This window comes from Phasianus colchicus, chromosome 27 (assembly GCF_987193195.1).
Source record: "Phasianus colchicus chromosome 27, bPhaCol1.hap1.1, whole genome shotgun sequence".
NCBI classification, from domain to species: Eukaryota; Metazoa; Chordata; class Aves; order Galliformes; family Phasianidae; genus Phasianus; species Phasianus colchicus.
Window position 1 is genome coordinate 4,852,111 of NC_143462.1, and position 14,559 is coordinate 4,866,669.

At 41.9% G+C, this 14,559-nt stretch overlaps 1 protein-coding gene across 6 annotated transcripts in view; it reads left to right on the forward strand.

The window, feature by feature from the left end:
* CDCA2 (cell division cycle associated 2) overlaps positions 1–14,559 on the forward strand; it is an 84,516-nt gene that overhangs the window by 20,540 nt on the left and 49,417 nt on the right. Inside the window, exon 16 of one of the 6 annotated variants that reach the window (XR_016460073.1) lies at positions 80–4,267. The exons of the other annotated variants lie outside the window; for them this stretch is intronic. The gene's annotated coding sequence lies outside the window, so the exon portion shown is untranslated. Of the gene's footprint in view, positions 1–79; positions 4,268–14,559 lie in introns of those variants that run through there. 6 annotated transcript variants of the gene reach the window in all.

The following is a 14,559-nucleotide window of genomic DNA, read 5'->3' on the forward strand; positions in this document are numbered from 1 at the left end:
TTTTGATACCTACTTGCATGGGACAAAATGTGCTTCTGTCTCAAAAGCACTTCTGCATTGCATTTTCTGTCTTGGTCAGGAATACCTTCACTGAAAATAAAGCCTGCCTGCTCTGCATTGCAAGGACCCTGAGTTCTGCACTTGTTCTGCTCATGACATTCTGGAGCTCTTTGATACCGACCAGCTCACTTCATAGGCTTGTGCCTCAGTTTCTACATGTGTGAAATGAGATGTTCTCCACCTCTTGAAGGCTATGGAAAGTGTGCCAGCCACTCGGATGCTATCAGTGAACTGTTGCTGGTTTTAACTATTTCTATACCAGTTCTATCTGTGGGTACAGAGGTGAAGTAGTTAATGTCTGATGGTCAACAGCATTGATGTTATTGCTGTTCAGGTGTGACTGACAGGAAAAGCCCCAATGATTTAAGGGCGGTGCTGCTTTCAGAAGAGAGGTGGCTTGTTCAGCTTTTTAAAGTCCTTAAGATAATGTCTTTTATATCTATGATTGATTTATTTGATATTTATGCAGTTGGCAGTGGGATTTGAAATATAACATAAGCACTTCCTGAGATGTCAGTACTCCGATGTTAGTGGTCTGAACAAGGATGTAATTCATATCTGCAGGTGCTTACTCTGGTATCAAACACTTCAATAACATCATGCTTGTGGAATCCGGCACTCCCCAGTGTCCCATTTGTATCCTGATATGCCCACGTCTTTCCTATGTGTGTTTTTCTTTCTTAAGGAGCTCTCATTTCCTTCAATAGGATATGTTTTATTTCATCCTTTTTCCTGCATTTACTCATATTAATGTCACCGCATTCACTAGTAATAGCTCGGCTTGGAAATAACCCGTATATCCCTGAAAACACTGGGCCTGAAATTTAATGCCTGAGATACTTTATTAAGAAAGAATAGATGTTTAAGTGAAGGGAGGTAATCACTTCTTTTCGGACTCTGATTTGATCTAGCTGGTTTAATGGTGCACCGAGCATGCCCAGCTCATGGCTGCGTGTTGGTCGTCCTGTTGGGCAGTGCATGAGAGCCCTGGGCTGAAAGCTTTCTGCCCATTTTGTTTGAAACTGGATGCTGTCAAATAGAGAAGGTGAAAAATAAACAAAAAGACCATAGACACCTCTTTTGTCTTCTCTTACAAGGATTCTGTAGAACAAAAAGAAGTCAGATTAAGGGCTCTTGCTCACAAGCAACATCTGAGAAAGGACTGCACCGTGCTGGTTAGATCAGCTGGCATGTTGGAGCTGGATGTTCAGCTGATGGGCTGTTCTGCTTGCTCTTTTTGTGCCCTGAAGCATTATGTAACCCCTTTCCTTACACACTTTCTCCCATTTTATTCCATTTATGGGCAGCATGTTTAGGTTACTTGCTTTATGGACAGTTAGTTGTCTTTTCATTGCTTTGCAAAGCAGGTTTGCGCATTTTGGGGGATCTGAGGATGCTGCATTGTGGGGAAAATGGTGTCCCTTTCCCAATTTCTTTGGAGATATCAGTCTTAACAAGCTTCCTGTCAACAGGGAAAGAAGTGTCTGCCATGGAAGGGCATGAGATTTGCACAGGTTATAGAGCTGATTACTTCATATGACAGCACAGGAGGGGTCCCACTGCACGAACTCCAAAATGCCAGAGCAAGCTTTTAGTTACGATGCCATTTTGGCAAAACATTTTGATTAAATATACTGTAGTGTTCAGTGTATGAAACCTTTTTTATTTCCTGCCATTATCTCGATGCAATCACGAGCACTTTTTTATTATTTTTATGGATGTGCTCATCAGCCATAGCTTTTCCCATTCCTGTGGGAATTTCCCTGCCCTGAAAAGCTGAACTTCACAATATCTGGTAGGAACTGCATTTTTTTCCCAGCTGGTTAGCAGTGCAGCACTGGAGTCTCTGGTTAACAGTGCTCAACTTGGGGAATTTTACAAGCCATAATCTATTTGAACAACTCACTTGGGCAACAACTCATGCTTCATTGTAAACTCTCATAGGGGACCCATTTGGGGAATAGCAATGAACAGCAATGCTGCAAAATATAAGATCTTGCCTGTAATCCAAGCTATGCTCCTTACACGAGGTACACAGTCTGTATGTGTACATCTGACTGTAATGCCAACCAAAGTTGAATGTTTGTTTGCAGCAAATCTGTTATTAATCTTTAGCTGAACCCACGTTTAGAATGGGAAAAGACCCATTCACTTTTATTGCCACAGCACTTGTCTTGCAACGTCACAGACTTGTTGAAACATTTTCATACTAAGCTACATGCAGACTGGGTTGACTTAGAGAATCACTGCTGCACTGACTTCACAGAAGGCTGCACTTTGTTTTTCTATTGCATTTCTGATATACATGAAGTTACAAAGCATGAATTAGTCCAGGAGAGCTAAGCACTGTAAGCAAGTTGTAGCCCTGTAAGGATTTTATATCTGTTGTTCAATGTTACATGGGTAACAAAGTCAATGCAGAGGAAGTAGAGGTTCCAAAATCCTTGGCTTCTACTACTTGAAATAAAGAGAAGGACTTCAGCTTGAGCTGCACAGGAGCTATGACCCAAAAGATAACTTCTCCACCTTAACACAATGGAAGATAATGGTGCAATTATGCTGAACCACAATATGAGTTGGTACAATGAGAGTGCCCTTATAAGATATGAAAAGCAAAATCTATTGGGGGTTATGAGATACATAAAACCCTACAGATGGGGATTGGGAGAGGCATACAGTATGCATATTATTTCAGTCTCACAGTTTATAAATAGCAAAAATGCAATTTCCTGCTTTCATTCAGGGCAGCTGCAAGTCACTCTGGCCTGTGGAAAATAGCCTGCCTGACTCACGATTAAGCCCAAGTGCCACATGCATCTTACCTGCTTCAGCCAAAGCTGCACTTCAGCAAACTCCTCGATCTGTCTCAAATTTCCCCTTCCTTCACATCACCGTACTGCCTGGTTTTCCATTTCAAACATCTTCTACAATCCTGCCTAGGAAATACATAATGCTCTGCTACCAGCAGGTGGGGACAAGGAATACGTAACATTTGCCCCCTCGTAATAGAGGAAGAGTCAAAACAAAGAGGAACCAATTTCATTTCCTCTCTTCAGCAAGAGGAAAAAGTCTACACACCTAAACCATTGCTATTTTTCCTTCCATTTATCCTCTTTTAACTCTTCATGGATTTTTTTTTGCTGTTAACTTGCAGGACTTCAGTTAATCTCTCCAGACAAGTAAGCAAATATGATCTTTTGTTGCTCCCTTGTTGTTTGTTCTATATAAATATACACACATATATACAGCTTTCAGATATCATAGAGCTTCCAATTCTGGGAGAGCTTTCCTTTCACAATTACTTGCTAAATGTGCTGAAGGCAAGCAAAGAAATAAACAAGTAGAGAAATCAGACTTTCATAACTGCCAAGGGCGTGCGCTTCCTCTGTAAAGTGCTGCTCAAAAACCACACCTCAGCACGGCCAATCTTTGCAAACCAAAGATTCAGCAGGCACGATGCACAGAGAGAAGGGATGGATGCTGGGACACACTGGCTCGTCCCTTTCAGGCATTTAGCATGGTCAAACAGCAACCCTTTGTAAAGGAACGTATACACATGCATGGGAACCAATACCACAGTGATTAAATGACTGTGCTGAACCCCAAATGGACTCCAAGAGTTCACAAGCATTCCCCTTCACAGCAGAATGACTGTAACTCCAGAAACGCTGAAGTTTAGAAAGCAAAACACCTCTTTCCCTGCACAAAGGTTTGTGGGGTCAGCCCAAACACACCTGTTTCACAAGGGAGGGGAACTGTTGAGCTGTGGGCTGAGGAGCTGCCTGTGGGGCTGGCTGGGCTCAGGTGCTGCTCATCAGCCCCAGTTATAACCTTCTCAACACAGGTCAGCTGGTGCTGGGTCTGCAGAGGGTAAGTTCTCTGAAAGGATTTTCTTATTTTTGTCTTTTTTTTAGTTTTACAATCTAATAATTATAATTTTGGTAGCTAAAAGTAGAAGCTGTACATTTCCTGTTGTTGAGGGTGCTATATGGGGGGTAAGTTGTCACCCTGGGGCTAGCTTTGTGCTCTGTGTATGGGATGAAATATTGCTTTGTTAAAGAAAATCTGTAGGTAACAGTGATAATGCTTGTCTTCTTCCTATAGTGGCTTTCCTCAGAGTTTATCTGAGTGATGTGGTTCTTTGTCTGATCCAACTGTGGTGTTTAATGAAATTTGTTCATTGGAGTGAGTTTCTTGATTAAAAAGCATCTGGAAAAAAAAAACCCTGACTCTGGTAGCTGGGTCACCATCCTTTTCAGTTGGTTTTTCCTGGGATGCTTGTGCTCCTTTCCTTCTTGAAAGGTTGTAGAACAACTGTGGAATTTCACTTACTGTTGAGTGAAAGAACTCAATGTGAAATGTTCATAGATACCAGCCACAGCCTTGATGAACTTCAGGGTGTTTCAGTAGCATCTGATTGCAATTAGAGTGGAGTATTGGGGGTATTTGCTCAGTGAAGATAAAAGCCAAGCATGAAATTGGGTTTTGAAGCCCTTAGAGGGTGTATTTTCACTTGTGCAAGATGTGCTGCCTGTAAAACAGCCAAAGGAAAGGTGTGGTTTTAGTTTGAGATTTAGACTAAGAACTGTGCAAATGATATCATTCCTGGGTGCCCTGCTGGTTTGAGGTGGGCTGAATTAAGCAACCATCTTGTGTTCCTTTCTCCTTCTGTTCTGCAAGTTCCCAGCTGCAAAAAGGGTCTGGGTCTGTTATCTCTGATTTAAGACACCTGGGTACATGCTGTTTGGTGGGGAGGGGAGCAGGTTGGTTTACATATTACAGAGAACAACTGAGGGGGGGAAAAGCCATGGCTAAACAGTTATTTATATCTTGGAAGTCAAATAATTAAATAGAAAGTTCAGCACTAGGCTAATTCAATATTATGCAATTGTTAACTCTAAATATAGTCTGCAAGCAGTCATTAGCGTGTTCCTCTCCTTAATTTTCTGTGTATGTAGGAGCTAGAAACCAATAAAGAGCAAGCAACCTTTGTTTAAAGAGTATAATTTAACTCTTTTGCTACACAGTGTTTAAGGAACCCCTAAAAGCCTGCAGATATCAACGGAGGGAAAGCAGAAAAGGCTTTTATTTCCTAAGTTGAAACGTAAATGTTCCCAGTGAATCAACTTGGAATGCCTCAGTGCTGCTTCCCAGTAGGGGAGGATTCTTTGAGTATTTAGGCCCTTCTGTGTGGGCATAGACATAGCTTAATGCTTATGCTTAAAGACTTCTTTGTATTCTTTGCAGCACCAAACACTCCTAGTTAGTTCCTAAGTTATATTGAATTTGTAGTAGTTGACTTCTTAGCATTGTTCCTCTCTACCCTGCAATGTTTTGAACAGAAGTTAGTAGGTATTTCCCTTAGGTTCATTTTCTTGTCATACTGAGACATACCGACGTAATCCTATGGTGGATTTTGGCAGGATGGCTCCACCGCAATTTGTACTGATGTAGAAAAATAGATGCAAAATGAAACACTGAGCAGATAGGCAGATCATAGAATTGCTCAGGTTGGGAAAGACCTTAAAGATCATTGAGTCTAACCACAATCAAATCCTGTTCCTACTGGTGCTCTCTGTGCCCTTAACAAGCATAATCTGATGCTCCTCAGTGATAGCTATTTTAGTTTGGCTTCTAAAGCTGTAGAGCTGTGTTGGCATGATGCTTTGCTCAGACTAATTAGCTCTTATGCCTGGTAGGTATATTAGCCTGAGCAGGCTGCTATGCTAGTGGGACTAAACTGCTTTCTGTAACAGAGTTCAGTTTTTAGAACTAGTTCAGGTGTCTGAGGACAGTTGCTGCATTATGCCACCTGGATACAGCTTTGATGACATTGGGCAAGTTACTTCACCTTTCTGTGCATCCATTTTCCCTTTCACCCTTTCCCTACTTCATTCCTAGTCCTGTAATGACTTAAACACGTGCTTAGCTTTGTGCTCTACGTATAACCCTATTGGTGTGCATAAATCTTGTGAGAATATGGCTCACACACGTGTTTCAGTGAATTTATTCAGTGTATAAACTCAAGCACATGGGTAAATGTTCATAGCATCTTGGATGTGGGGCAGGATGGTCTTTTACTGTGTGCCTGGATGGTGCAATTTATCATAATGGAACAAACCCCGTCTATAAATGAGTGCAAGGTGTCTGCCAGCACAAATCCAGTTGCCTCAGATTGCAAAGGTGGAAGTAATCTTTGAGGGTGGGGAGGGGCTGGGGGAGAATGAGAAGTTATTAAAAGCAGAAGAGATCTCAAGGAGCCCAACTTCGTTTCGTTCTTATGAAGAAGCTTTGAATACAATAGGGAAAAAGCGTTGGGAGTAATTATCCAAAATGGGTGGCATAAATCCGAGCAGAAAGTAATACATCAGTTTTAAAGCTACTCATTTCAAACTGTGAGTTAGATTTATTTGACCTGCATTTGGGAGCAAATATTAATGAAAGGGCGAAGGCAGCTTATGGCTCTTTCAGTTCTTTCATTTCCCACTAGATGTCTCTGGTGTAAAAACTAATTATGAATGTTCTTGATTTAATTTGGAAAAAAAAAAATTGGATGAGTCTTTTTTTATTATTTCTTTTAAAGTCTTGTGTTATTGTGCAGCATGCAGCTTAACCCTTGATCTTTCTTCAGTAACTACTTCAGCCTCAAATGTGACGAGAGGCCACTTAGAAAAGATGCAGTTAATGGAATGCTTTTTTTTAGTAAAGAACTGTCCAAGCATTATGAGAATCCAACCTTTACTCCCACTGATTTTATTTATTCATTTTTGCTGGTGTCTGTAATGTGTAACTTATCTCCCAGCTCTGATGGTAGGTGTTTGGTAGCTACAGAGGTCTGGAATGTTTGAAACAAGGAACCATCCATCTCCAGACTTGATCTTTCCAAGCAAGGGGCCAATCTGAAGTGTTGAAGTGACCTATGGCAAAGCCATTGCTGTGGACCTGCAGTTACACACAGCTCTGACACTCTGCATGCTTTCTCCTCATTCGTATTTGCTGAGTGCTGGAGTCTGTGTTCAGACATCAATGGATTTTGGCCTGTAATGATGACTTACATCTTTAGGGATGAGCTTGCTGTACCTTGGAAATTCACTGTTGAAATGTTTTCATTAGCACTGGGGGTGCTATAATTACTGGAGTTGTGTTATCCTTACATCCACTGTGTTCAAACAGAAGAAGGTTCGGGCTGGGGCTACCTCTGCAAGAGCTCACATTGGTTTCTTTCCTGCACCATTTCAGCCTTTAGTTACCCAACAGTTCGTTAATGTCAGAATCAGGGCAGGAGCTCAGATATCACCACGGCCCTTTCCAGGCCCTAGCAGGTTGGTGACAGCTCCTCTAATGGAATGCAGGGATGTACAAAATTCAACAGCCATTTTATTGTCCTCTGCAGTCTCCTCTTATGCTTGGCTATGCTCTCCCAAGATAGACATGCCATTAAACACAGTGTAATCACTGGCACAGCAGGTGTATTGAGATACAGACATCTAGTAATGCTTTAAATAAAAGGCATGAGTAATAATAATAATATAAGAAAGCAAACAAAAAAAAAAACCCACAACACTGCCAGTCACCATAAGAAAAGGTATCCACTGGGAAATTAATAATTGCCCTCTGTGGACTGCATAGCATATGCTGGCTGCATCCTGCTGCCATTTTCATTTTAAAATGTTGAAGTTAAATTATAGCCTTATAAGCCTATACACTTCAAAACCTGTGCTTAAAGGTACACAAGCAACAAAAATCTAAACTGCAATGTCTTCATAGCACTACAAAAATAAGACTTACGATGAGTAACAGTAGAAAACAGCAAACAAGTGATTCTTCTCCCTGCAGAAAGCCACAAATGAGTCTCTCTCATAACAGTTGAACCACGTACAGATGCTTCAATAGGGTTGATGACGTTTTTCTGATTGCTTTATTTTGTCCTGCCATTTGTGTTGCTGGGATGTTCTGTCATCAGTGAATGTTCTGCAGTTGGTTCTGTTTTAAACATCTCAAAGGTGATGGAGAATGGTTAGGAAAAACTTTGTTGTCCTACCTAACTACTATGAGGGGAGATGCAGAGCAAACGGCACACAGCCTAAAACACCACTAGCAGGGACCTGGCCTTGTTTTGCTTTTCTTTCCCCTGAAACTTTCCCCTTTTTTTCCACTTTTTCCAGTTATTCTGCTGTTGTGTTTCAGACTGAACTCTGCTCTTCAGTCCTGCATTTCAGTGCCATGGTAAGGTAGTCCCAGCTCTCAGCACTTGCATAGTGTGCTGCTGGGAAACCAGAGGACTGTGTATGCATTTGTTCTCTCTATAGCACCTCACAGAATCCCCAAGCTTGACAGGAGTCTGTGGGCATTATTATAATTAGATAATAGAATAATTTCATATGCAATTGAAAGTGCTGCAGGGAAAGAAGAGGGGTATTTAGGAAAGTGGATTGTAATTACTTGAGCTGGAATTTGGCCAGGATACAGAGGTTAGTCTTGCAAAAAGTACCAAGGGACCTTCAATGAACACAACTAGTTAGGATCTCAGTTAGACTCCTGATTTAAAAGATGCAGCCCTCCCAGCCTGGTGCCCCCCAGTGTACTCACTGAGGACTGAATCAGAGCTACCACAAAAAGCCACAAGCAATTTTTCATGATAAAGGTGAAAAGGAAATAGAGGTGACTGGGAATCATTTTTTTTCTTTCTGCCCCTAATTGTCCTTGGCATTTTTTCCAACGCTTTCCATGTGAAACAAAAAGTTTGATTCAATGTAAAGTAGTGTGGGAGGGAAACAAGTGGTGCTGTGGGGAGCTGGGATTTTAAGTCTGATGGTTAAAGCGATGATATTGTCTGTTCAGAAACCTCAAAAAATAGGAATTGGATGCTCTTTTCAGGGAATGATGAGCACAAACCCTGCATGGCCTAATAGAAAATCCTAGCATAAAATCTGAGCTTGAATCAGACCCAGCAGCCCAGTAATGATTCTGCTTTCAGACGTGGGGAAGATGCTGGTATCATTGAGGGAGACTCTGATTTGCCCTCTCTGGAAAGGACCCTTCTCATTTTCATCTTTACTGCAAGTCAAAAAGATATATGCTCTCCAAATAATAGCAGTTTCCTTGTGCTGGAGTTATAGTGGCTTTGTGATACAATAAACAGCACCCTGTCATAAGTCTTGTATAAAAAATGGCCTGACATTTCTTTAAAAGTAAAGAGAAACACTGCTGCAGTGATGACCTCTATGCAAGGTCACAGATGTTTTGCATGGTGGGGGAAACTATGGTTACATACTTACAGGCCAGGATATATTGCTTACTTTTCACAAAGCGTTTTCCTGAGAAATTACAGTACATTAAAAAAGTCGGGTGAGCTCCACTCGGCCTTTTAGTGCTCCTTTTTTAAATGATACAAACCAGGATAAATATGGCTGGGTGGGTTTCTAATGTATCGCTCCCCCTTCACATCACTCACTTTGCACTTTAAAAAAGGGGGGGGGGGGGAGGAAGAAAAGAGTCTCTAAATGCCTCCCGCTCCAAACTGGATGAAGTTTAGAAGAATAACAATAGAGCAGGTCTTGCAAAGGTTTTGAATGCAGCATACGCTTGGAGAAGTGCCTAAATGGATATTTATCAGGACATCTGCAGAAATTGCATTGGAGGTCTCGCCACAGTAGTTTACTTATTAGATTTCTTGTACTCGCCAGCATGTGGGAAGTCAACTGGTGGAACTTATGGCCATCGTGCACTGCTAGAGCCCTGGGTTAAACTTTTGAGGTTAATATCCTGCAGCAGCGTAAACTGACTTACCAGATTCAAGCGAGTTACTTCATTTGATGCTGATGGATCCGGTTGTGCGTTTGACCCCTGTATGTATTGAATGCATCATCAACGAGGAACTCGCTATGGTCAGAAAAAAACATTTCCCTCAGGACTCTTTACTTCGTGGTCTGCTCCCTTGAGATGCTGTGCAGCTGGGTTCCTGCTCCTGTGTCAGCTCAGGCTGAGGGTGACAGAACTCCCTGAGCTCTGGGGGCAATGTGAAAACCTTGCTGATTTACCAGCTGAAAATGTTCCTGGACACTTTTATTCACATGGAAATAGGCGTGCCAGGAATGCAGTCCATCCCAGCAAAGTGAGGAATCTGACTGATGAATTCAGGTTGAAATATTGGTGGCAATTCCCTTTTCAAACTGTGTAATCTTAAGCGTTAGGGTAATTCAAAATCATTGAAGGTTATTCTATACACAGTCAGCTGAAAACTGCATTGGTTCAACAGCTGCTGTGTGAATACTTGGAGATCTCTGCAGTAAGACTAGGAACCAGGTCTGAACTCAGGAGTCCTTAAAAGTTAGAGCCTGGTTTGCCAAACAAATAACAGCATCTGAAAGGCAAACGAGTATGGGGGAAGATTTGGGTTATTCATCCAGCTCACTGGGCTCACAGTTCAACTTCCTTCACGGGACACATGCAGATGTAGGATCACAACACCATTTTTCTGCTTCCAGTTCTCCAGCTGGTGCCTTTGGAGTAGATTCAGTGCCTCTTCATGAGTCTGTATTTGAAGAAGTGCAGTTTTGTACACTCATTAAGGAGCATTTCTTGCCCAAATAGCTTAGCACAAGACATGATTTGAGGACAGAAAATACAAAATACAAAAACTGTTTTATTTCTTTTCTTCCTTCAACCATACATCAAAGCCAAGAAAGGGACCCAATTCCATAGACTTCTGGAGTCTGCTGGACCACATTTTTCCAGATGCTTTCAGCAAGTTAAAAGGGCAGGTAGAGAGGGAAGGTGAACAAAACCCAGCTTCTGCTGAACAGGGTGCTCTTTGAGTACTCCTCCTGAATTTGATGGCGTATTTGCAGAGTAAGGGACCCAGGTAAGAGTGGATGATGTTCTGTAAGCCGTTCTGAGGCTTGATTCCAGCCCAGCAATGAGCAAGGTGTGATTGCTGTTCTCTGTGTCTGCCCCACTGTATGGACAGAACCATTTCTGATCCGCTTTTCAGTGGAATAACACCAAAGTTTGGTTACTGTGTGGTTGCTGAAAAGTACAAGCACGTAACCCTAAGTATTTTGTTACCATTTAATAGAGCACTGCCCTTTATAGCAGGTTGAAAACGATCGCCTCCATTGCCTGGGGACATGGTATAACGGGAAAACGTTTTCCCTACTACTTCTATATTGTCCACTGGATGTTAATTTACTTAACTGAAGTTCTGTTTAAAAGACAAGCAGTGTAAGATGTCAATACACTTATTAGAGATCTGTGGGTGTTTGGCTAATAGGTAGTGGTGCTGATCAGGTCATTTCAAATTAAGGTCTGTCTTTAATGGTACCACGCTGTGTGTTCCCAGCAAGGCGTTTGAGCACTCAGGAAGCACTCAGGAAGGGCTTCTCCAGTTTTTATGCTGGTAATCAGAGCCAGAAGTGCTTTAAAAGAATCAAATAAAGCATATGAGCAAATCCTGCTTAGTATTGCCAGGTAAGAATTAGGGGTTCTGTGCGTTTGGATTCTGAGCAGAGCACGGAGGTGTGGGGCTGATATTCCAGTGAAGATCACAGTAACTTTGCTAAATCACTGCTTTGATGTGCTGATGTTTCAGACTTGGGCATGGAACGGTGTTTGCTTCTGTGGGGAAACTGAGGCAGGCTTTTTCTGGATTGCATGGCAAGTGATGCAAATGTATGAGCTGTTGTTATTGGCGGGCTGCTGAGCTCGTCCGATCTCATGATCTGAGCCAATATGCATAAATCTCAAAGGGTGGGATTAGGAATAACAACTCCTACAGGCAGAGTTCCCGGTTCCCTCTCTTGCTGTTCACTCTTGTGAACCTGTGACTTGAAAAGGGCTGCCAGGCATAAAAAGATCCTGTTTTACAGAGTTAGTCAACATAGTCCCATGGCTTGGCATTGCATAAATCACACTGAGCACTTTCACCTCTGGGTAAACTGTAGTGGGAGAGGAAGAGCCAGGAGGTAACTTGAGTCACAGCTGTTAATGACAAAGGAAAACTTCTAGCTGGTTTTCCAACATACATTAATTTAGTAGCTTTTTAAACTTCTCGTTGTGTTCATCCCTTTACCACTGCTTGACCCATGAAATTGTAAAGCAGACCCTTTGTTTGCCATGCAGAGTAAGAGCTTAATCTGTTTTTTCCCCTTCTGTCTCATCCATCCCCCTTCTCTCCTCCAGCCTCTTTCAAACAAATTATGGGAGATCTGTATTTAATCCGAGCTGTTCTTTCATTGGGTTTTTCAGTCAACAACAACAAAAACTCATCAGCTGTCAAGCAAACAGCAAGCAGCTAGCAACATGGTGGAACTGCAGTTCAAAGGTTGTCCAAAGGAAAGATACTGAATTTTCTCGAGGATCCTTACTACTCTGATTTTGGTTTAATTTTTTTAATCCACTAGATGGCAACAGACAGCTGCTTACAGAGCTCTGTCATAGCAGCAGGCAGTCTCCACTTTGGGCTCCTTCCCTTTATCTCAGTTACTTTATTTAAGGGTATAGTATACAGTGACCTCTGCTGCCTTGAACTCTATGGAGAAATGTCTGAGACATGTACAATGTGCTTCCTTTGTTTAAATAGACACTGTCAAGGTGTTGTATGCTCTGTCATTCAACCCCCCCTGGGAAGCTCACCAGTAGAACAAATTTTCTTACAGGTATTTTATCCCCTTTGCACATGTAGAATTGTTTGGAAAGGTTTGTCATCTGATGCTTTGAGAGGAAAAATGCATTTCCAACTCATTGGCAATTTAAGCTATGACCTTGGTGGGTGTCTCTTTTGTCCAAATGACTTTGTTCGTTTCCTACCTGCAAAATGGGATGAAAGTTTTGTGAAAACCCTATAGAAGATCTGGATGGTGTTGTTAAATGAGTACCATTCCAGAGCAGATGTTGGGATTTTAGCTTGTTTGTAAGCTTGCCTTTTTAGAAGGTCATATGCAAAGGGAGTGTAAAAACATCAATTCTGGAAAGGTGCTGTGGAGTGGAAAAATGCTATAGTGAATATTGAGGGATCAAAAGCATGAACAATATGAGAAATACCTTCCCTGTGACTCCTCTGATAAACATTTCTCTACTGAGGCATGTACATCTTCCAAGCTGTTGTGTTGTGCAGACCAGTGGGGTATTTCCATTTTGTATTCAGCTGGACTTCAATGCTGTCCTCTATAGAGCAAATGCTGTCTGTGCAATGCATTCTCTGTGTAGGCCTGAGGCCATTGCCTCTTATCCTCTACTCTACAGAAGTGCAGAATAGAAACGGAAAATTCTGCCTATTTCCACCTGCAATTGTGCTCTGTTTCAATTGAGCTGTATGCTATCACTTTAAAAACAATAGATGGGGGGAGGGATGTATAGCCTGGAATAATTAGACTAAGAAGTGCCAACGGATGTGACAAGCAAATCTTCACTGAAAGATTGCTGAATATTTAAGCTGAATGCATGCAGCTGGTTATCTTGTTCTTCACCACAAGGCCAAAACCTGCTCACCTCATTCACAAAGTCTCACTGACTGGCAAGTGAGGGTTTATCCCACAGTGTTCTTAACTGTTATCTGCTTACGTATCATAGAATGGCTTGGGTTGGAAGGGACCCCAAGGATCATCAAGTTCCAACCCTTCTACCACAGGCTGTGTGTGTGTGAGGGGGTGGGTATAAATCACCTTGCTATCAAAATGTTAATTACTTGACTCAGTGTGTCCAGTCTGGGGGACTGTAGTGGTCAGAGAAAGTTATGAGGGATTCTGAAGCCTTTTAGCAACAGTCAGACTCTAGCCAGAGGCCTGATGCCAAGTTTTTCAGCTGTCAATTACAGGTGCTGGATCTGCTGCCCTTAGAAAGGCTTGATAGTCAAAACAAGGAGTGAAGACAGCCTTAGAGTCAGACTGTTTAGTTTAAGCAACTGATGTATGAAGCTTCATCTTCAGCTGTCTTTAAGCTCAATCACAGTGTGCAGGGATTGTGCTCGTGTGGGAGCTGCATTGGAAGGGCTCATTCCAGACCTGTGTGAATAGCACACCTTCATTTCTCTGCTGAGCTCTTGCTGGCAATCTGGAGATGGATGGGTACAGCTTTCTTGGCTTTTCCACCTTAGGTATAATCCTTCATAGAGTTTTGATCACAGGCTGAGTAAGGGAAGCCACCTGCTCTACTTCTAAAGAAGAATATTGTGCCTTCAGGGCCCTTAACAGATGGGTTCCACCATTACAACTCACTGTCCTCGCAGTCTGTACATATGTTGAAATTAATGGAAGCTCATGGTAATGGTACACTCTGAAACTGTACATCATGAGCAAGTGTGATTTTTTTGGTATATATGTCGTCTTTTGTTGGGGTGTGAAAACAAGAGTATAATGGTACCTTATTTTCTAATATTGTTAACTTTCCAGTTATATGAAATAGAGATAATTGCTGAATAAGAGGCACAACTGCCATGTAAGTGCAGAGAGATTTCATCGTGATGCTGTTCAGTATTAACCACTATACCCCAATGTTTTCTGT